Source organism: Phyllopteryx taeniolatus, chromosome 8 (genome assembly GCF_024500385.1).
Source record: "Phyllopteryx taeniolatus isolate TA_2022b chromosome 8, UOR_Ptae_1.2, whole genome shotgun sequence".
Lineage (NCBI taxonomy): Eukaryota > Metazoa > Chordata > Actinopteri > Syngnathiformes > Syngnathidae > Phyllopteryx > Phyllopteryx taeniolatus.
Window position 1 is genome coordinate 30,539,524 of NC_084509.1, and position 21,694 is coordinate 30,561,217.

General features: G+C 43.0%; 1 long non-coding RNA gene across 1 annotated transcript; it reads left to right on the forward strand.

The window, feature by feature from the left end:
• The first annotated feature begins 13,383 nt into the window (after nucleotides 1-13,383).
• LOC133482356 (uncharacterized) lies at nucleotides 13,384-16,722 on the forward strand. Its single transcript, XR_009789767.1, has 3 exons — nucleotides 13,384-13,658; nucleotides 16,010-16,306; nucleotides 16,423-16,722. It is a non-coding gene; the product is annotated as an uncharacterized LOC133482356 (long non-coding RNA).
• The last annotated feature ends 4,972 nt before the right edge of the window (nucleotides 16,723-21,694 follow it).

The following is a 21,694-nucleotide window of genomic DNA, read 5'->3' on the forward strand; positions in this document are numbered from 1 at the left end:
GTGTGTGTTTGTACGTCTGTGTGATGCTGTCTGCTCAGTTCATTATTCTAAGTGTTTAACAGGTTTTAAACTGGTTTAAGTGAGGAAGATAGACAGAAGGGAACAGTGACCCCTTTCCACCTCTCCATCAATTCTCCCTCCCTCCCTCGCACGCTCTCTCCGCTGTGACTGTATTCCTTTCTCGTCCCCGGCTTTGTTTGAAAACAGCTTTCAATTTCCTGGGTAGCCATCTTCAAAGGGAGCATTGGAGAGGGGGGACGACTGCTGGGGGAGACAGGGGGGCATCCGAGTGGGCTGCCAGAGGCGCAGCGACAGCTGGGAGGCAGGAGACTCTGAGATCACTTCAGAGAATTCCACATTCTGACCGCCAACTGACACACTTTGATTGTGTGAGCTGAATCCCCCCTCCGCCATGTTGTACACGCACACACACACACATGCAAACACGCGGACACACGTTTGTTCATGTTAAGTTCAGGTGTGATGAGTTGTATCACGTTGCGTTATATTGGGTGAGGCTACATTGCGTTACGTTTTGTTATGACGTGTTATGTTACATGGCTACGTGAAGTTACAGTTTGTTTATGTTATGTTCCATTATTTTGTTTGATAGTGTTACGTTCTACAGTACAGCATTATGCTATATTGCAATGTTATTTTATACTAAACTGTTGTTACGTGCTATTACGTTATAATATGTTATGTTACTTACATTGATTTATTTTACATCAAGTAATGTGACATTAGGTTACATATTTGCATAGCTTTATTTTACATTGCATCATCTTATGTAAAGTTGCATTATATTACGTTATGTTATGTTAAAATAGATTATGTTACGCTATATTATGTTATGTCACATACCTTGTATTATGTTGTTATATTACTGATGTATTCTTTGTTACATTACGTTACATAGGGTTAGATGCATTGCATTGTATATTGCATTGTTATTTTACATTTTTCTGTTACGTTGCCTTAATTTAAGATGCAGTACATAACGTAACTATTTTTGCACTGTTATATATGCACTGTTACATCTTGTTAAGTTACGTTGGCCCTTACGTTAGCTCACCTCTTGTTAGGCTATGCTACATTTTCGTTAGATGAACTTATGCTTTCTTATCCCCATCCATTCATTTTTCATCAGAGGTCTTGATAGTTGCATTGCAGTGAGGGAGACATTCATATTCATTCACATATGGCATTGAACGTGATTAAAAGACCCACAATCTGACAGAGGTCATCTAATTGAGCACATTTTGGACATTCTCTCTTTCTGTCTCATGCCCGTGGTGGGAAGGGCTGGGATATTAGCAAACTTGCGGCCTGGCATCCTCACCATTCCCCCCCCCCCCCCCCACCCCTTGAGAGGGAAGTGCCTCCAGCGATCGCAGCGCTCCCGTTTTGCACAAGAGTGTGGCACAAAAAGAAGAAAAAAAAAAAAAAAAAAAAAAAGAAGCATCTGTTCGGGAACGCGTCGCCCAGCTTGGCCTCCGAAAGCAGCGTGATGACTGCAATCTCGTATTCCCAGCGCACCCTCAAGGAAAAATATGCAAGAGGGATGCCCGGCATTGGAGGATGGGGGAAAATAAGACAGTTGGGTAAAGCGCGAGGGGTGGGTGGAAGGGATTCGGGGGCTTTGCTAATCTCTCCACATCTGGCTTCTATTGGGATGCGGAGGCCACTAAAATAATGTTTTTCACCCGACAAGGCTTTCTGTGCTATAAATTACCCAGCAGCCACTCAGTGAAAGCTATTCGTGGGGGCCACTTTGTGTTTCTGCTGAAGACAACTCAACTAACCCCCCCTCGCTATGCAGTATAATGTGCCTTCCTTCCTGTCGTCCATCAACCGATGACAACGTGCAGGCAAGATGTGGCCTCCTCAATTAATGACTGCATTCATACTCTGTTGCTAACCCAAACAGCAGCACCTTCTGAGGCACGTACAGTAAATCGGACCTGCAGATTAATTCAACGGTGGAGTCTTAAGCATTCTTTGTGAAGTATTAAAGACGAATAACGCCAGTTAGCATTCCAGGGGACTCTCGTGTCGTCACTCCACAATGTCGTGCAGTGGGGAAGCAGTTAAGCAATTGAGTTCATTTTATTTTGTTTTAAGCGGCACTTTCACTTTGATATGAATTTGAATATACTACTGACATTGTTTAATAATAAGAGGTCCCTATCTTCATCTGTTCCCATCACATGTAGCAGGGTGCATCGATCAAAAGATAGCTAACAATAATGATTAAACGCATCCTAGGACGCAGCAGTAAAGTTGAAATTGTCCTTGTATTCATCTGCAGGATACATTTGTATTCATTGTATTTTTCGTAAAACTGGAAATAAACATGAAATAGACATAATATTGCATCTTGTGTAAGCGCTGTTATGTTTAATTGGCATTACTTTGCTAACACACTCTAGCTAACACTGTAGCGAGTCAGTTTTAACTTTGAAAGAGCAAAGCACAACTTTTAAATAAGTTAATTCTAACTAAAAAGTATCAAAATCAACATTATACAACTCTAATATGCAAGTTAGAACTGTAAACTTGCAACCAAAGCCGTTTCCAGGTCTAGAACAGGTAAGAAATGTGAATTTAGCTTTTAAAAAAATATATAATAATAATAATGCCGCAAGTACATACAGACATAGAAAACTTTATCAGCAATAAATACAGGGTATCATTGAATGTCAGTGGCATAAAAACTCAGGAATAAATAAAAACTATGCCATAACACCATCTGCAGGTGAGTAAATAAACTGGAATAGTGTTCAAGTAAGACTTTAAAAAGTATTAACCCATACCATAGTCATTATGCTACCATATCACTGATGTCTACATGGAGAAAGCATCCCTTTGTCATTTAGATTATGGGTTTTGGTTTGACTGTTGGACCCACTTTTCAATTTTTTCTTTTTTTTTTAGGTCAAATTCCGGCCGTGAAACGTTTCACCTTCCAAGAGTATGCTACATAAATGTCACAGTTACTTACAGGAAAAACTGGGTGACGTTCCACAAGGCTAGCTACTCAGACCACACATTTTTGCAGTATACATGAATTTCAAAATTACCGAGAGTTACAGTAGACAAGTAGTGGCGTTTCACAACTCTCGATACTAGATTCCTATTTACATACATCAAAAGTTCTTGGAGTTCCAGTAGGAAATCTACATAGAAACAGGGGCTCATCAGTTTGCGTCAGTCCCGACATACGACAGTGGATTCTGTAAAGAGTTTGAGATAAACACAAACACTGAAAGCACATTTATTCCATTTAGTCAAGTTGGTTTGTCCCATCAGTGACCTCTTACAGCCACAAACTATAAACCAGGTCCAGATTCCTCCCAGCAAAAAACCTTCCATCTCCTCTTTTGGCAGGAGTTGTCTTTTTTTTTTTTTTTAAGGACGTAGCCTCAGGGACTGGAAGGTGATTGGTTCATGACCAAAAAATATGGAATTTGTGCCCTTGAGCAATGCAGCAAACTCCCAAAAGTGAAAAAAAAAAAACCCGAATACATTGCATGCATATGTCCTAAGTGCATAACTGTGTATGCATATAAAAAAAAGTAGTATATTTGTGTAAAGTGTGGGATCAAAAGGACAAGGGTGCTTACCATTGAGAGACTATTGGGAAATCTGTGGAGTTACTATGGGATTCCAATGTCTCTGTCGCTCCGGGCCACATTTTATGTGACTGTGGACAGGCGGTGCACATTTGGCCAAACCGCCATTATTTGTACGATATAACACGTTTGTGCAGCCAGGAAGGCTGTTTGTTCAAACTGAAACGCAAGACAACTGCAAGAGTTCAATTGTAGGAAAATAAAACACATCGCTAATAGGACGCAGCACAAAGTCCTAATCAGAGGCAGACAAAAAAATAAATAAATAAAGTGAGCGTGACAGCACATGTTCACATCTCAGGAAAAAAATAATTTGATTTAAAATAAATATCAATCCACGCTGGAGAGACTACATCCTTCGGCTAGCCTGGGAACGCCTCGGGATCCCCCCGGAAGAGATGGATGAAGTGGCTGGGGAAAGGGAAGTCTGGGTGTCCCTGCTAAAGATTCTGCCCGACCTCGGATAAGCGGTAGAAGATGGATGGATGGATAAATATCAATCCATGTTATGTTATCCATGTTGATTGATTACTTATGTCAGCCTTGTGTTCGATGTGACTCATTCGCAGTGGACAATCAGTAATTTGTATATGTACAGTGCTGTGAAAAAGTATTTGCCCCTTCTCAATTTCTTACTTTTTTTGCATAGTTTCCCCGCTTTAATGTTTAAGATCATCAAATAAATGTAAATATAAAAAAGATAACCCAAGTAAACACAAAATGCAGTTTTTAAATTGTGATTTTATTTAATTAAGGAAAGGAAACTATTCAAATCTTCCTGGCCCTGTGTGAAAAAGTAATTGTCCCCTAAAGCTAATAACTGGAAGGGCCACCCTCATCAGCAACATTGGCATTGAGTCTTTTCACATCTCTGTGGAGATATTTATTCATGGTTCCATCCATCACAGCAAGTTGTCCAGGTCCTGAAGTAGTGAAGCAGCCCCAGACCATCACACTCCCATCACCATATATACACACACATATATATATATATATATATATATATATATATTTGTGATCTCTTCCCAAGCAAACTTTACATCCTCCACGCGTGGAGGTCTACCTGTAGTTCTGTATAAATGTACTTTGCACCGTCCGAACTTTGTCAGTGCGCAACTAGTGCGCCGCAATGAGAGGAGCAGCTGCTTTCATTGGACAAGATTGAAGCCGGTTGTGATCACTCCCACAGCAGCGCAGACCTCTCTTTTAGATACGCCGGGGTGCGTTGGTCCATGAAATTACCAACACCAGGTCTAACCCACCTCCGCGCAACGTTACGCCTCGTGCCGTGCCAAATTTACGTCACTTATGATAATAGAGCCCATAAACTTACTTCGGCCTATGTCGAGTGAAGTTGTGGTCAAATGACTATTTGAATGGAGGCGATGATTCTCGTCTGGTAACATTTGGCCTCATAACGGATCTTTCATATTTCATCTTCTGCACAGCACCTGTAGGAATGTGGCCCACAGCGGGCCCCCACATCCCCAGCGGTGAGACGGTCTGCCTGGTCGGGCATGTCACCGATGATGAGCAGAGGCTCATCAGTGTCAGGGGCCAAGCAGAGTTCAGTGTGCATAAGTGCATAAAAGCGCTGCATGTATGGCACGGCAGCAGACTGGAGGTCTCCGCAAGGGCCGGGCCTCGTGGAGGAGGGAGGTGCGAGGTCACTGCCTCTTCACCACTAACACCAATTAGATGAATACAAGCTGACAGGCTGCAGGATGAAAGGGAGAGGATTGACTAATGCAACAATCCCAGTGGTAACGTCGGACCGAGCCAACCTGATTTTACAGCCATTAGGCACCTGTTGGAGGCTCGGCCAGGTGATCCCTACACTCTGGAATTACATCTGCACCGAAACCAGAGCCTTGCTTGGCGCCATCTGTCCCGACGTTTTTATTCTGTTTCACGAGAAATGTTGACTCCAAGTCCGTCCATCCGTATAGCGCGTATCCTCTTTAGAGCTGGAGCCTATCCCAGCTGACTTTGAGGAAGAGGTGGGGTACACCCTGGACTGATTGCCGGTCAATCGCAGGCCACATTCAATCAAACAGTGACTCAATTACACTCACTTTGACCCCTATGGACAATTTAGAGTTGCCAATGAACCTAACATGCATGGTTTTGAAATGTTGGAGGAAGCAGTAGTACCCCAAGAAAACCCATGCAAGGAATGGGAAAACATGCAAACGCCACACAGGGCAGCCAGAGCAGAGATTGGAACGCTGAACCTCAGAACTGTGAGGGTTAGGCATGCTCATTACTTGATCACAGTGCTGCCCACTCCAAGACCGTTTAAATGTGGCACAATCAAGAGTGGAGTGGTGTGGAGCACCCATCTTCCTCGACCACTTTAGGGCGGGGAGGGGGGGTGTCTTCTATTTGTGCAAATAAAATTTTGGAATTCCCCCCAAAAAATGAATGTACCTGCAGTTCAAAACAAATGTTTTTTTTCTGTCCATGGACCCCTTAGTGTGGAGAAATCGTTCCAAGGACCCAAATCCTAACACCAATTAAACAAAACATACTATGTGCACCTTAAATGCCATTTCTATTATATATATTTCAACCTAAATGTTCATGGAAAAAATGGGGAAAAAAATGGAAGCAAATTCTATTTGTGTCTATCTTCGTTAGTGGATGTGCACTGCTTCCACTAACAACATGGCTCTGAACAGAGAGGAACACGTTTACAATAGCACGGTCAGTGTTGGCAGCTTTGGTGCTATATTTCAACTTTACCTACTGCTCAAGTGACTATTTTTCATAAAATGGAACCAGCGAGTTTTCACATTGTTTTGGCACTCACCGGAGTCCATCCATCCATCCATCCATCCATCCATTTTCTGAGCTGCTTATTCTCACTAGGGTCGCGGGAGTGCTGGAGCCTATCCCAGCTATCATCGGGCAGGAGGCGGGGGTCGTTATTTTGGAATTAACCACATATTTGCTCTTTGCACAAATAACAAACTGATGATGAAATGTAAATACATAATAAAAAATGTGCTTGTTGCATTCCATGGGTACTGCATGTGGCAAACATGATACCATGTTGACCTAATGACAAATGTGCACAATTTAGACAATATTGCTTTTTATGACAATTCAGATTACTGAATATTCCACAAAATAGTCCAAAATGATAGGACTAAAACTGTTAAAAAAGTCAAAGGCCTTTTATATGTTCAAAAATCTAACCTTTTCAAGATCACAGACAAACTAATAGATTACACCACAAGGTGGCACTTCAAGGTCATATTTGGAAAAATATGTCATGTTTGAGACTGTGGCAGAATGGCACATGACCAGAGAGAGCCAATCACAATTGGCCTTTGAGAGAGGAAGTGATAAATCTGAGCAATCTAAAATTGTAATCATGGAAATCCCCAAAAGCAACTGTAATTAAATTACACATTATCTCCCAGTAATGTAAATGATTACAATGACATACATTTAGTAATTAAATTAAAGCACATAATCTCATTACATGTAATTAGTTCCTACCCAACACTGGATTTATGACACGTCACAATCGATCAGAGTTTTCAATTGGCCTAAACCTAAGAGGGAAGAGTAATTAATTGCATGCACTTTATTTTTGAAATGATATGACAATAATATATTTCAAATGATTTTGTCGACCCCCAAGTTATGGCTTGCAGATTGAGAACCACTCTAATAGAGACAACATGTACATGTTCCACATGGCTGCGTTTGGCGTGATTCATGGGCTATAACGGGTCTACTTGTGCTTGTTTTTGAAGACAGACAACAGCAGAAGTGGGGGTGTCAGTCGTGGTGGGGTTGGGTGGGGGACGTCGTTGGGGTCAGCGCTGACATATTTCATCGCGGTGTAATTCTAGCCGGTCACGGCCCATCATGTGTCATCCTCGTGTCAATGGGGGACATTGCCACATACTTTACCCCCCCACGTCCGTCTCACCATTACTCCATCCCATAATTACCCTGCGCGCACACATTCCCGTCCTTCCCGTCCATCCTTTGCCGGTCTGCCAACTCCTCACATGTTGTCATCGGCCCGCTGAGAAGTGGGCCGGTTGGGGGCTGATCCGCCGTCCCGACTTACTGAGCTGTCTGGTCCCACATCTGCTTTCACACAAGAAACCAGCCAAACTCAGTAATGCCAACACAACAAAAGAGGCTTCGCTGTTTAATGCCCCTTTAAACAGAGAGAAGTACACGTGTATTTTAAACACAATACAAAATGCCATAGACGGGCTGACGAATAGTATCGATTCTTGCAGTGCTATGGATATTTCAAGACAAACGATGCGTCACTGTATATACATTGACAATATAACAATAATCACAGGCGTATTTTCTTTATCCTCTGAGAAGAAAAAAAATCTGGTCCTTTTTAGTTATTATTCTTTCGATATTCTGTTGTCCGAATGGCATCAGGTGGATACAGTGGTTAATTTAATCATCTGCCATCTAATGGAGGAACATGTAATTGTTCTGCCTATCACCATATGGCACTCAAATGCAAGTAACTCGATGAACGAAAATTGACACTTTACACCCGTGTCCCAGCATTATGGCATTTACAAAGGCGCTGATATTACTTAAGAATATATATATTGAAGACCCCACCCACCATCCAATGTTGGCGCTGTTCACACAGAATAGTGAGTTGAAAAAATGTAAATATCTATCTAAGGGGCTACAGCAACATCGCAATCAGATAATTAGATGCATGGCATCAGGTGGCATGTACAAAAATCATGTCGGACAGCATCAATTGCTTTTAACACAACGCGGCGAGAGAAGTGAGTGTCGGGTGTTAGGCTTCGCAATTCTGTCCTCCGTTTGCACAGGCGCTGTAACAGTTCTGATACTACTTCAGAAGACAGCATATTAGTGGAATTGCTTCATCCTCCTGTTCCTTGTCAATGCAGTTTTGCAGAGAAAAAGTTCCGTCCTGAAACGTGTTTGCGCTGCCCGAACCCATGTTTCACAAGGTCATTTATTGCAGTGCTGGACGCAGTGTTGGGCCACTGATAAACTTTGCCAAAAACGTCATAGGATCGTCTGTAAGTGATTTTTAAGACACTGTTCGATGTGTAATGTACATATAACATGTATGAGCGAGCTGAATGGTAGCGTTTTTTTAAATTTTTTTTATTTTTTTTACCTAAAATGGTAATCGCTATTGTGCTAATGCTAATCATGATTGTTAACGATTTAGCATTTTGTTGTCTTAAATTCCGTACACTGAATTTAAAACATACATTCAGTACCAACACATGCAGTTTAAGGATAGAAGTCAATCCCACATAAATGACAGTAGAATGCATGTTAGTAGTTTTTTCTTCTTTTGGGGAGGTGCTGGGGGGGGGGGGGGGGGGGGGCACGATCATTATTCGATTATTTGATCAATAATCCATAGGAGAATCGATTCTAAAAACATTTGATAGTGACAGCCCTACTGCCACCACCATGCTTCACTGTAGGTATGATGCATCTGGTAATGAGCTTTGTTGGCCAAACATACCTTTTGGAAATACGGTATTGCCAAAACGTTCAACCTTGGTTTCAAAGTTGTGCAAAAACACGCATGAAATATTTCAAATGCATGTGGGAAAATGTGTTACGGTCCAACGAAACCAAGGTTTTTACCACAGCAACTCGGTACTTGCTCGAAACTTGAAGGTTAAAACTGGGGACTTACTTTCACATACAGTATGTGACTTAGACTCACTTCCCGGCATGTTAACATCTGCTAGCGCGACGCCTGCGTAGCCTCTGGAGTTGATCTCAACCAGGGTCAAGAAGATAAGAGATGACCCCGGAATTCCGCTGAGGCTGCTCCTCCGTTCCCAGTGAAGGATGAACAGTTTTCACTGAGATGTTGATGTCAACGTTCCATAGTCGGGTTGTGAAACTTTGTCGAGGAGGGGGATGGCTTCTCCTCCATGCAGGGGTCTAACATATCAAAGAGGATGGATGCAGCTAGGAGCGGAGGGTTGGTGGCGGCGTTTGAAGCTGTGCTTTTGGGGGGACGTCGGGGGGCGTGAGTTGGCTTTTGTTCCCACTCCTTCGGCAGGATGCCCTGAAAAGATCACCGAGCGGGCCCGATTGGTCACGGCTGAGATCGCCCCCCTCTGATTGGACATGGCGAACCAGCAGATGTTGGATCTCCAGCAGGGGGTCTTCCATGCTTATAGCTTGTCGCACATTCGGGACCGCTCACGCCGTTGTCATGTCAAGTGGGGGGGGCGGGGGGGGTATATGCGCTCTTCCTCCAAAATCTAAACGTTTGTTTTTGAGGTGCATTGTGGGTGATATCTTAGAACGTGATCATTTACGCTACTATTTTACTTTTCATGTGGGGAAGGATCGATCCATCCAACAATCCATCCATTCTCTACACCGCTTATCCTGTTCTTGCCTCGTCCCCGTTGAGTCGTTTTACGCTGGTCTAGCTTTTTCAAGCAATCTAGAACGAGATACAGTGAAAGCTTGTCAACTAATTACTGATGAGATTTAGTGTTTGCTGATTCTGTTTCCTATCCTAGTTTCCAGATAAGAAGAAGCTAGCGTTTACACAGTCGACTAAGTAAGTATAATTGCTCCACTTTGTCTCACCAGACGCTCTTGAAAGAAACGACTCTGCAACCGAGGAGCAGATACGTTATCTCAAATAATCTGCGGAAAAGCATTTCCCGCTCCGGCCCGCCTCAGCTTGGCCCGTCCTGCAGAGGAACGAGCCATTTGGACCGCAGTCCTCTTCCTGACAACTGACAATGCCAAAAAAAAAAAAAAGATCTGAAGAAGAAGAAAAAAAAAGGCAGATAAGAAACTCTTCAAAGTGCTGACATTGCCAACTGGATAAGAGCCACATGAGAACAGCCATGGTCAGCCAAAGGTTAGATCAGGTCAGGTCAGAACAAAACTACGGTCAGAACTTATATCATTGCTTTTTTAGCCACGGTGTATGTATGCCGTGACTCGCATTTCACTTTTTTGCCATTTACACTTTTTGAGACAACCCACAGACCAGGATTTTTTTTTTTTTTTTTTAAATCATGATTTCAGTTGACACACATTCTACTCCACTATTTTGCGGGACCTCTGTGTTAAAGAGGCTTGGTTGAGGGTGACCATGAGCCCTCTTTTGTCCGGACGTGTCCTCTTTTTTGGGCCCTTCGAAAAGCATCCAGCCACGTTTTTAAAAAATCATTACTTCAGTCTACATGCATTCTTCCACTCCATGTGACTCATGTTTCAGTCTTGTTCTATTATGGCTCTGATGTGCCAATTCTTCTCCATCGCTGTGTGAAAGACGCTTCGGCTTCACCAGAAGTCCTCTTTTACCGAGACAGCGCCACTTTTTGGGGTCCTGCAAAAAGCATCCAGCCAGCATTTAAAAAAATCCTTACTTTCTTTCGACATGTAACCCTCCACTCCACTGTGACTCAACAACAATTTTGTTATTGCTTAGACTCCGTATTACAAACGTGGGACCCAACATAGTCACTTTGGACACACAATCACATCTAAAGTCAGGACTGCTCATCTCAGTCTAAAGGGACATTTTTCAGGAACTGGATTTGATCAATCGTAAACTAATAAGCATCAGGTCCCATTATCATCATCACCCTCCCGCTTTGAAATATTCCCGTGTCTGGATGCAGTCAGCGAGAGGCCTGTACTTCTTCCGCACGTCAGAGCTCTGCTGCTGCCCGATGGATGGATAGTGACGGCCAGCCAGTTGGTTCTCATTACGTCCTCGGCACTTCAAAACTACGCCGAGATCCCCTCTCCTCCCCCTTGCCCTGCCCCTGCTCCATTTTTCTTCTTCATCCCGGGGTACAAAATGGTTCCTGAACGTGAAAAAGATTGCCAGAGGGCCACCTTTTCCTCCGGAATATTTTTCTAATATCCTCTTCAGACTCCATGTGTTCATCCAGTCCACTGTGTCCCGCGTTTCTGATGAAGTCCCACCTTCCTTCAGCGTCTGACTTCATCGCTACTACCCCCGGCCTCTTTTTGTTCCTGCCGTCGTTGGGCATCGTACATGTCAATAATAGACTGCTTGGTCGTTATGTTGCGGTGTATTACTCTACACTCCTCCCATGTCTTTCAAAGTGAAGTAAGCCATGCATATTCATGCTTGTTTATTCACAAATGGACCTATTAGCAGCGTTATTTGATGAAAAAGTCACCTATTTACAGCTTTTGGGCATATTTCTGTACTCTTTCTGTAATGCCCTGAAGTGCCACAAAAAGACGCCCAAGTCCTGGATAATAGGAAAATAGTAATTGGTGTTAAGGAAGTACAGCAAACACTCGTTTATTGCAGGGGATAGGTTTCAGCCCCGTGAAAATCTGCGATATAGAGAATGTCAAACATATATTATATAGTTTTTCCCCTCCCACACGCATGGTATACATTTCAACTTATTGTAACAAACTTAAACATATTCGAAAACAAGTTTTAAAGTATTCCTTAGCGCGTACTCTCACTCTCTTGCTCCCAAAGTTCTCCAAATAAGGAACAAATCTTACTTCAAACTGTTGGTCAATCCCAACAAAAGAAAATTACAAATACACATTGTATAGTTTAATTTAGTTTAGTCCACTAGCTTAATGCTAACATAAAATTAAAAGCACCACAGATGGGCTAAGCATAGATGGACACAATAATGGATGAGCATAGATGGACACAATAATTATAAACCTACAAACGACTCTTGCTTTAACACACGGAGCATCAGCACGTGCAAATAGAGCGTGCAACAATACTCATAGGCATGTATTCGCTCTGCTCTGTGGGGGAAAAAAAAATATTACTGGAGTTTAGTTGGGGACCTTCTCTGCCTCTTCTTCTTGCTGTTGATTAAGCTGCATCGCTTCCAAATATACCGTACTACATATATATATATACAGTACTGCCCGGCATGGTGCGGTCCAACTCGTACTACGTTAAAGGCGCACAAATTTAGATTCGGACTAGGAGCTACGCAAGTTTAGCCCGGGTTGGTAGTGGATGTTTGGAGAGTCTTCACCCCATGTGTATGTTTTTACTCTGCTGAAATCAAATCATCCATCAAGTCAAGCTATTCATTTTCATGGTATGTTGTAAAATGAGCTGAAAATGATCAAGTGTTTCTGGAGTCATACTTTACTCTGATGTCCCTCCAACCCCGTCTAACCCTGCCCCCATGCTGTTTTTCTTTTTCATCCCGAGGTACAAAATCGTTCCTGAAAGAGAAAAAGATTGCCAGAGGCGACTTTTTTCCTCTGGAGTATTTTTCTAATATCCTCTTCAGACTCCATGTCTCCCCCTCCTTCATGCTCCTCGCTTTTAAGTAAAAGCCTGTCATCCACCCCGCGGGGGCTCCGCTGGAATGCCGCTCCAATATATAAGATCTCTACCTTTGCATTCCCGCTAATGCCCGCCTGTGTCCGAGTGGGTCTCCAAGCGTGGGCTGAAGGGGTGGGATGGTTCTGGATATGGAAACAAGGTGGAACTGTGCTTTGTTTGTTGCCCTCCGTGCATACCAGCGCAACATTTGAACAGCAACAAAATAAGGCACAGATGTGCTTTGCTGGCTCCCGCTTGGCTTGTCCAAGGCCCATCACGGAGGTCACATGGTTTGGAAAGTGAGACGCACTCCCAGGCCACGTCCACACACACACACACACACACAAAAGGATATTTGTCAATGTGCGTTGGCGTTTTTGCCTGCATTTCAGCTCATGAAAACTCCCGACCAGTGTCATGTGTCAAAAACGGGAAGCCGTGTTTTTTTTATTTTTTTTGGGTTAACTTTAGTATAGTCACCAGAAGTCCTTCTGGATCGGTGTGAAAAAGGTTTTGCTGAAGGTGATCAGAGGTTTTCTCAGCACATCCGAAATCTGGTTCTGTTTAGCTCATTATTTTATTATAGATGGCTTTCAATTATGTGAGCGGTATTTGTTTGTCCACCTTGTTGGAGGTCGAGATCCGGAGGATAAACTAAGCTTGAAACGGAAAGACTAATAGACTTGATGGTAATTATCGCACACTCTCATTTTCTGTACAACCGCAATCAGTTAATATGAGCTACAATATCTTCTTCATCTTCTTAGATGTGCTAAAATGAGGGGGGGGGGGGGGGGGGGGGGGAAGCTGACACAAAATAAAACAACTTCAGATGCAGTGGCAAAGACACGCCATGCTGAAAAAGTGGCTGACATAATCAGTTACGATCTCTACACAATTCATTTGTGCGAAGACAAGCAGGAACAAAAATGAGACTGCTTCGCTTAATAGTTGACAGTTTGGCTTGCATTTGCCTCAAGGCAAGATGGCGGTTAGCGCGGTGAGAGTCGACTGCCATTCCGGGAATCCTACATTTCCGACGTGGACGTGCGTTCAATGGAATCTCACGGCAACGATCGTCCAATATCCGCCGTAAGATATATATTTTATACATTTGCGTTACTGCACTGCGATTGGCTGGCGAGCAGTTGTGGGTGTACCCCGCCTCTCGCCCGAAGATTGCTGGGATAGGCTCCAGCACGCCCGCGACCCTAGTGAGGAGAAGCGGAACGGAAGATGAATGAATGAATGAATGAATGAATGAATGCGTTTCTGGAGCGTATTGAACTACAATGTAAACACTGAAAAGGGAGCTGCAGTATGTGCTGTACGTACAGGATGTAACGTGTTAAAGCTTACCTTCACCAAAGTGTTGAGAACAAACACGGATGTATGGAAAGGGTCTCGAGATCAACTGCTGATTTGTGAAAGCTGCAAGCTCCTCAAATGTTCTGTACCGCCTCAATTGCAAATTTGCGCTGGTAAACGGCAAAATGAGATTTTGCCCCTACCGCCTGTGTTGTTGCAAGACAGTTATTCACCATCGTCACCTGTTGCTTTGCTTTGCCCGTTGAAATTGACCCAATTTTGGTACCCGAGCCTTAGTTTGGGAACCACCGTTGTAAAGGCCAGAACTCTTTTTTTTTTTTTTTTTTTTGTTACGTTAGGCATGCTAGCCTCCATGGATCAGCATGCCAGATTTCACACACAAAACAGTACCGTCTGTTCTCCAAGAAGCCCTTCAACGGTGAATTGTTCATTATTTCAATCAGTGAGACATGTTCGCGTTCATGCGACTGCTTTAAATCATGTCAGTGATGGAAGCACTGGAGAAAGTCATGGAAAGAGAACACACCTTGGTACTGTGGTGCTCGGAGGCCCTGCCATGCTGCTCTTCATCCGCAAAGTGGCAGCCGGCCAACTTTCTTCTCGCCTGGGAGGATTTTCTCAGCTCGCAGGCGCACGATTTTTCTCTAAAATCCTTGCACGACAATGTGATGTACTTCCATCTGTTTTCTGTCTCCTGGACAAGACAAAGCTCAGCAGAACATCAATCTCTCGAGATGTCTGACTGCTGTTTTGCTCTATTTTGTTGGATGTCTGTGTGAAATAGGCTTTGGATTCGCCTTTGTTCAAGGTGACCAGAAGTCCTCTTTTCAATGAATGTGCTCACATTTTGGGGCGCACAAAAAGCATCAAAACAAGATTTGAATAACCACCTCGGATTTAGTTTCTTTCGTTGGCATGTGTATTTCCGCTCTGTGACTCCATTTTCTGGGATCTCTATGTGAAAATAAGATTTTGGATTTGGTTTTGCTTGGACACTTCCCCTTTTTGGGGCCTGCAAAACGTGCGGTTAGTTAGTTACGCTAGTTACTTTAGATGTGTTCGTCGGCACTTGTTCTTCTGCCCGGTAACTCAATTTCTGTGACAATTTTGTGGGATCGCTGTGTAAATGTGTCATACGGGTTTTGGATTTGCTATTTGTTTACATTGACCCGGGGATGTGCACTTTTGTGGGTCTACAAAATCCAGTTCAGGATTGAATCCCTTCAGTCTTCTGCTCCAGTCTGCTTGTGTTTCTGTTTCAGTCCTGCCATCTTCTGTTATTGACCCTGATTCACACATTTTGTGGGCTTTAGGTTCACCTTTGTTTTTAACTCCTATGATATTTAGGGTTAAATATATTGAATTGATGTTAGGATTATGTGGCGTCCGTGGTAAGCTTTCTCCCTTGTTTTAATGTTATGCATTCAAAATCATGTTGTTGTGGTTGTTACTAGATGACAGGTTTTTCCACCTTGCAGCGTCCATTATTGTCGCGGCGCACCGCTTTTATGACCCCTGCCACACTTAAACGTTAGTTAACACTCCATCCAGCCTTTTCCTCATCGTCAGTCATTAGCCAAGTGTGACAGGCTCGTCTTATTAGGCTCTGTGCTTCTCTGCACATGTTCTTTCCGCCGCCTTTAATGAGCACTTCAGACCATCTCACCTCCTCTTGCTGATTTATGACTTTTTCTTTTTTCGTTTTTTGCAGCACCACATCAGAGGCCCCTGCCAAGCCGCCAGCCTTTCCTGACTCGGGCACCGGCGGGGGGAAACGCAGCTGCGGCCAACATGGCGAGAGGTGTGAACTCCACCGAGTTTAATGAGCCCACGGCGCAGGCGGATTACGCGTCGGGTCAGAGGTGAGGGGACGGCGGCCAGAGAGGCTGCACCTAATATCCGTGAGGCAGATTAACGGAGAAGAGATCAAGTGTGCCAGTGTCCATGAGAATTCCATCCCGTCGGTCCAGAGGGCCGCTAACTCAAAAAGTGCTGTTCGAAATTCAAAGTGAGAAATTCAAATTCAAGTTCAGTATAGCTCTTATAGCTCTCCCACCAGCCATCAATTTGGATTTTTAAGTTTGGATTTGAATTTCTAACACTTTTATTTTTTATTTTTTACAGGCTACCTTTCCTTCCAGTGTTAGTGTCGCATGACCAATGAAGCATAACTTGATTGGTTGGACACTGGAGGACTTCCAATTCATGAAGTATATTTGTGACGTGTGTTTTAATTTCTAAGTTTGAATCATCATTTTTTTTTTTTTTTTTTTTTTTTTTGTCACAATCAAAATATATATTTTTTTAACTCAGCATGTAAAGGGTTAGAAACTGTTGGTGTTTGTTCTGCGGTGTTACTCCTATCAGTTCCCTCTCTAACAGGTAGCATGCTCTATGGGGTTTAAGTCTGTCCTCTGTCATCTACACAGTGTGTTTTATGTTGCTATGTGGTAAAGGATCTCCAATTGTGTCGGACCATGAAGTTTGTCGTGAAATATTACCCAATGTTCTTGGTTGTTTGCTTGTAAGTGCCCTGCGATTGGCTGGCAACCAGTTCAGGGTGTACTCCGCCTCCTGCCCGATGATAGCCGGGATAGGCTCCAGCACGCCCGCAACCCTAGTGAGGAGAAGCGGCTCAGAAAATGGATGGATGGATGGATGGATGGATGTATAGTGCATGTTTTGTGGTTCAATAAAAACTAATACAGTACAGTACAAGTATATTGTACATGGAGCCTCAAAATCCAATACAGGGTTGCAGTTTTTCTCCTGCAGCACATCGGTAGATTTGCGATGCGCAATTACTTGGTGTGTGGGTGTGACTCATCAACAGTATTTTTTTCATGATGGTCTACTTCAGTAGCATTCGGTTGCATAGATCAATGTATGGCGGGCCTACGACATTTGAACCCAACAAAATGCGCCTTGAATAAATTACAAAACATTCTTAAAATATAAAAATAATACATGTTTACTCTGATAACATTACTACTTTATTCTTTAAAAAAAAAGATTTTATTATTGTAACATTCTGCCTTTTTAGCCACCGCAGAAAATGGCAACTTTTTAATTGTGATGGCATTCAGGTGTACAGATGGTCGTTATGTTCAGTTGGCATTAGGATTCTGAAATTCTAAAGTGCTTGGAGCAAAAAGTTTGAGAACCCATGCTTTTGAAGCTTAATAGGCCTGTAAAAATCCCAAGCAGGCAATCCCGAGACAGTGACTCTCATCACGGATCATCGGTACGAAAGGGAAGCAGATATGGATCTACTTTCTTTTGTCCGGCGTGCTGAACGTGAAACAGGAGCTTCTCGGACGGGTCTATTCCAGGGGGTCAGCTCGTTCCAGCTGTCCCGTGCAGGCCCGAGCAATTTATGGAGCCCAGAGAGGAGGCAGATTTTTCACGGAGCTCAGTCATCGTCTCAGTGGCACAAGGGCCGGCCGGGGTTTTCTGAAAGAAAAGCGAGAGATCATTATGAAGACATCACTTGTGTGTGTCTTCACTTCACATCTCCCTCTGAATCCCCCCACAAAGATCATCCTGTTCCGGGGAGGAAATCGCACCTCGGGGATTAGACGAGCTCCGGCACATAGTTTGTTCTTGTCACCGACTTCTGCTTTGGCGGATTGTCAGCAATGCGGACGCACAGACAAAACACAGCGCACCCCCTTCTCTGCCAATCCCGAGCCCTGCCTCCTTCAAAAAAAATAGCTTTCTTTGTTGACATTTTCCTGTGGCTCCACGCTGATTATCTGCTGACGATTATCCTTCCAGCCACGTGCTGCGTCCGAAGGAGCACACAAACAAACTGCTGCAATGAGGGTGAAGACTTTTTTCTTTTGACGCTAAGAAGTATTGGATCACACCTTCTAGTCGATTAATTACTCAATCAGAGGTTAGGCGAGCATCCTTAGTTCTGAATATTATATGTTGTTCGCCACAGCAAGACATTTTCGACGAGGGGATTTCCAAATTGTAGTGCGCGCACCCCCAACGGCCCTCAGTATTGTAATAATCAATTCTGTCTGTAAAACTGTAGCAGGGATTCCCAAATTGTGGCAAATTCTTTTGACGGCCCTCAAGCTTTGATCTGTACCAAGGATTCCGGAAGCTGCTGCTTGCACACCTGGTGGGCGTTCAAGGTAGTGCGCATTCCATAATCCTAACCCTAACCCGAAGCATAAACCTGCATAATCATTTCTTTTTATCTATCTGGTGTAATTATAACACATTTAATTAACTTTTCCTAATTGGGATTTCCTTCCGCTAAATAAAAAAGTTACGTGATATCCAGTATTTCAATGAGAGGGTATGTGAGGGAGAGAGGGGCACACCAACCCATATTTACCCTTTTTGTAATGGAAAACCACCACTTGGGAGGAAAAACTGTGCAAATACTAAACTGTATCTATACACTTTTAAGGTTTGGGAATCCCAGAGAAACCTTCGAGCTTGGAGCGTGAGGATCGTTTTAGTAGCTGTGAGTCTGCCGTACAATACGTGACCAAATGGGTTCAAAGTGGCAGACGTGTTGGGAAAGCTGTCGTCTGGAGGTGCGAAATCGGCTTCTGGAAATGTTATTTACAGGAATGTCTGTTGACAGCTTCATGGCCGTGCGTGTGTAAGTGTGTGTGTGTGTGTGTGTGTATGCAGCATGTGTGTACGTATGTGTTTGTGTTTGCGCAACTGTATTTGTGCGTAGGTGAAGCAGCTTAGCAGAGAGTCCGTCCTTGCCTGCGACCTTGACTCCAGCAGATGCGTTCCCAAGACCCGAGCGCACATCCGCAGGTTTTTATGACGAGAATATATCTCGCTGCTTTTTATTCCTTCGCTGTGACAGATTTGTGTTGACGTCAAATGTTTGGGTTTCATTTTTATGGTGCGTCGCCTCAACAAGAACGCACGCTGCACTTTTAAACCTGCACTCGAGCTCGCTTGTCTTTCAGTGTAGGATTTCTTGCATTTGATCGAATTCAATTTGAATTATCCATCCATCCATTTCCTACATCACCTCGTGCTTGGGTTGTGAGTAACTCATTTCATTGCATTTAATCTAATGCAATTTACGTTCTAGCCATCCCTCAATTTCACTGGTCATTTCAATTTCAATTCAAATTGTAACTTGAATTCCACCCAATTTCGATATCACTTGTTATAATTAGGTTTCCTCGTAATAAATTCAATTGGAATTGCAATGTCATTTATTTGTATTTAATTGAATGTGTTTTATTTTATCCATCCATCCATTTTCTGAGCCGCTTCTCCTCACGAGGGTCTCGGGCTGCTGGAGCCCATCCCAGCTATCTTCGGGCGGGAGGCGGGGTACACCCTGAACTGGTCGCCAGCCAATCGCAGGGGACATAGAAACAAACATCCATTCGCACTCACGTTCACACCTACGGGCAATTTACAGTCTTCAATGAACCTACCACGCATGTTTTTGGGATGTGGGAGGAAACCGGAGTGCCCGGGGAAAACCCACCCATGCACGGGGAGAACATGGAAACTCCACACAGGCGGGGCCTGGATTTGAACCCCGGTCCCCAGAACTGTGAGGCAAATGTGCTAACCAGTCGTCCACCGTGCCGGCTTTTTATTTTATATTACAGTTTTTAATTTCTATTTGATTGAATTTAATTTCCTTTCATTTTGTTTGATTTGATTTGATTTATCAAACTGGTCTCCCAAAATAGAGGCCCTCGGTCATGTCATTCTCATTTATTTTATTATTATTTTTTTAACCAAAATTACGCTTTTGATTCTCCATTTTACACCTTTATTTTCCTGTAGTTCTGACGTTGACGTTATCAATTGCTTCCATTCAAAGCATGAATTTTCAAACTCCAACTAACCGTCTTTTTCACGTGCGTCTCCGAATACCATCACGGGACGTCAAAATGCTCTAGATGAGGGACGGTTCCCATGGTAACGGGAAGCCAGCGCCAAGATCTCAAGATGGCGGTCGGCTTGTGAATGGACGCATTCCTCAACGGCGGGGCGTCTGCTTGTAGGGGCGGGTGGGGTGTCGACGGTGGTCGGGAGGGTGTTTGCTCCCAAAGGAGACTGTATAAATAGTAGCTGGCGCTGTTTTAAGGACTTCCTGTTACTCGCTATTCCATAAAAGAGTAGTTAAATAAACAATCGCTTTCCCATTGGGGCCCGGCCCGGTGTCTGCGAGGGCCAGGGTTCATTCCGGGACCCCGGCCCGACATGTGGCTTTTTTAAAGGAGTCACAGAGCTGTTACAGGTCACCACACTCTGTTTCACGCGTTCCCCTGTCCGCACACACACACACACGCACGCACGCGCACGTCACACACACTTGCAACAAGTTACTTCGCAGGACAATCACACTTTTGTACTCCCCTCACCTGAATGTAGTTTTACACAAATCCTCATATTTGCCAGTATGACGCTGAGACTAATACTGAGCTTATCTCATCAGGAAGGATGCGGTCGACACGTTCTCACACTGAATTAAATTTAGAATTAAAAACAATTTAATTAAATAGTGCTTTTCAGCTACCTATCGACTGTACACTATATACAGTATGTACTATATTATACCCAAAAATATTTGCTTTCCAGTATCTTGCGCTTTCATAATAGGGGAAAAACAAATAATCCAAATCAAATAAATCAAGCTAGAATACATTAGTTTAAAAAAAAACAAAAAAAAAAAACATTTGCTTTCTAGTTTAGAGTGCTTTTATGGATACTTACAGTATATACAAGAACCGAGCAATACATGGAGCAATAAACATATTTCTCAAATGAACACAAATTAAATTGACCACAAGTAACACGGAATAAAATGAAATATAGACAATATGCCTTACTATGTACAACGCTTTTGTAGATATTAATATGCACTATACAGTGAAGGAGAAATTAGTAATTAAAGAAGAAATCAAGGTTACTTGAAAAAATGTAATTAAATAAAATAAAGACTTGAAAATTATAAATTACATATACTGTAATTTTATTTAAAAATAGAAGAAATATGTTTGGATTTAATCAATTTTCCATTTTCTGTACTGCTTGTCCTGATTATGTAATACAATTGACCAATTGTCTCAAATTTTTTTTAAATTTACATGGAACCAATTTTGTTTTATTTGATCTTATTTCTTTATTTTATTTACAACTTATCTCAATTAGACTTACAGGTAATTCATTTGATTTACTTTTATTCATCCATCCGTCAACCACCCGCGCATCCATTTTAGCAGCTAATATCATTTGATTTTATGTAATTCAATTCACACCTCCGTGCCTCACCTGCATTAAATCGCTCGCCATCACTAATAGGCACTCACTGGCCACTTCATCTCTTATGAGTTCTGTATGAAAAGCATCCATCCATCCATTTCTATTCTATTCTAGCATTCTA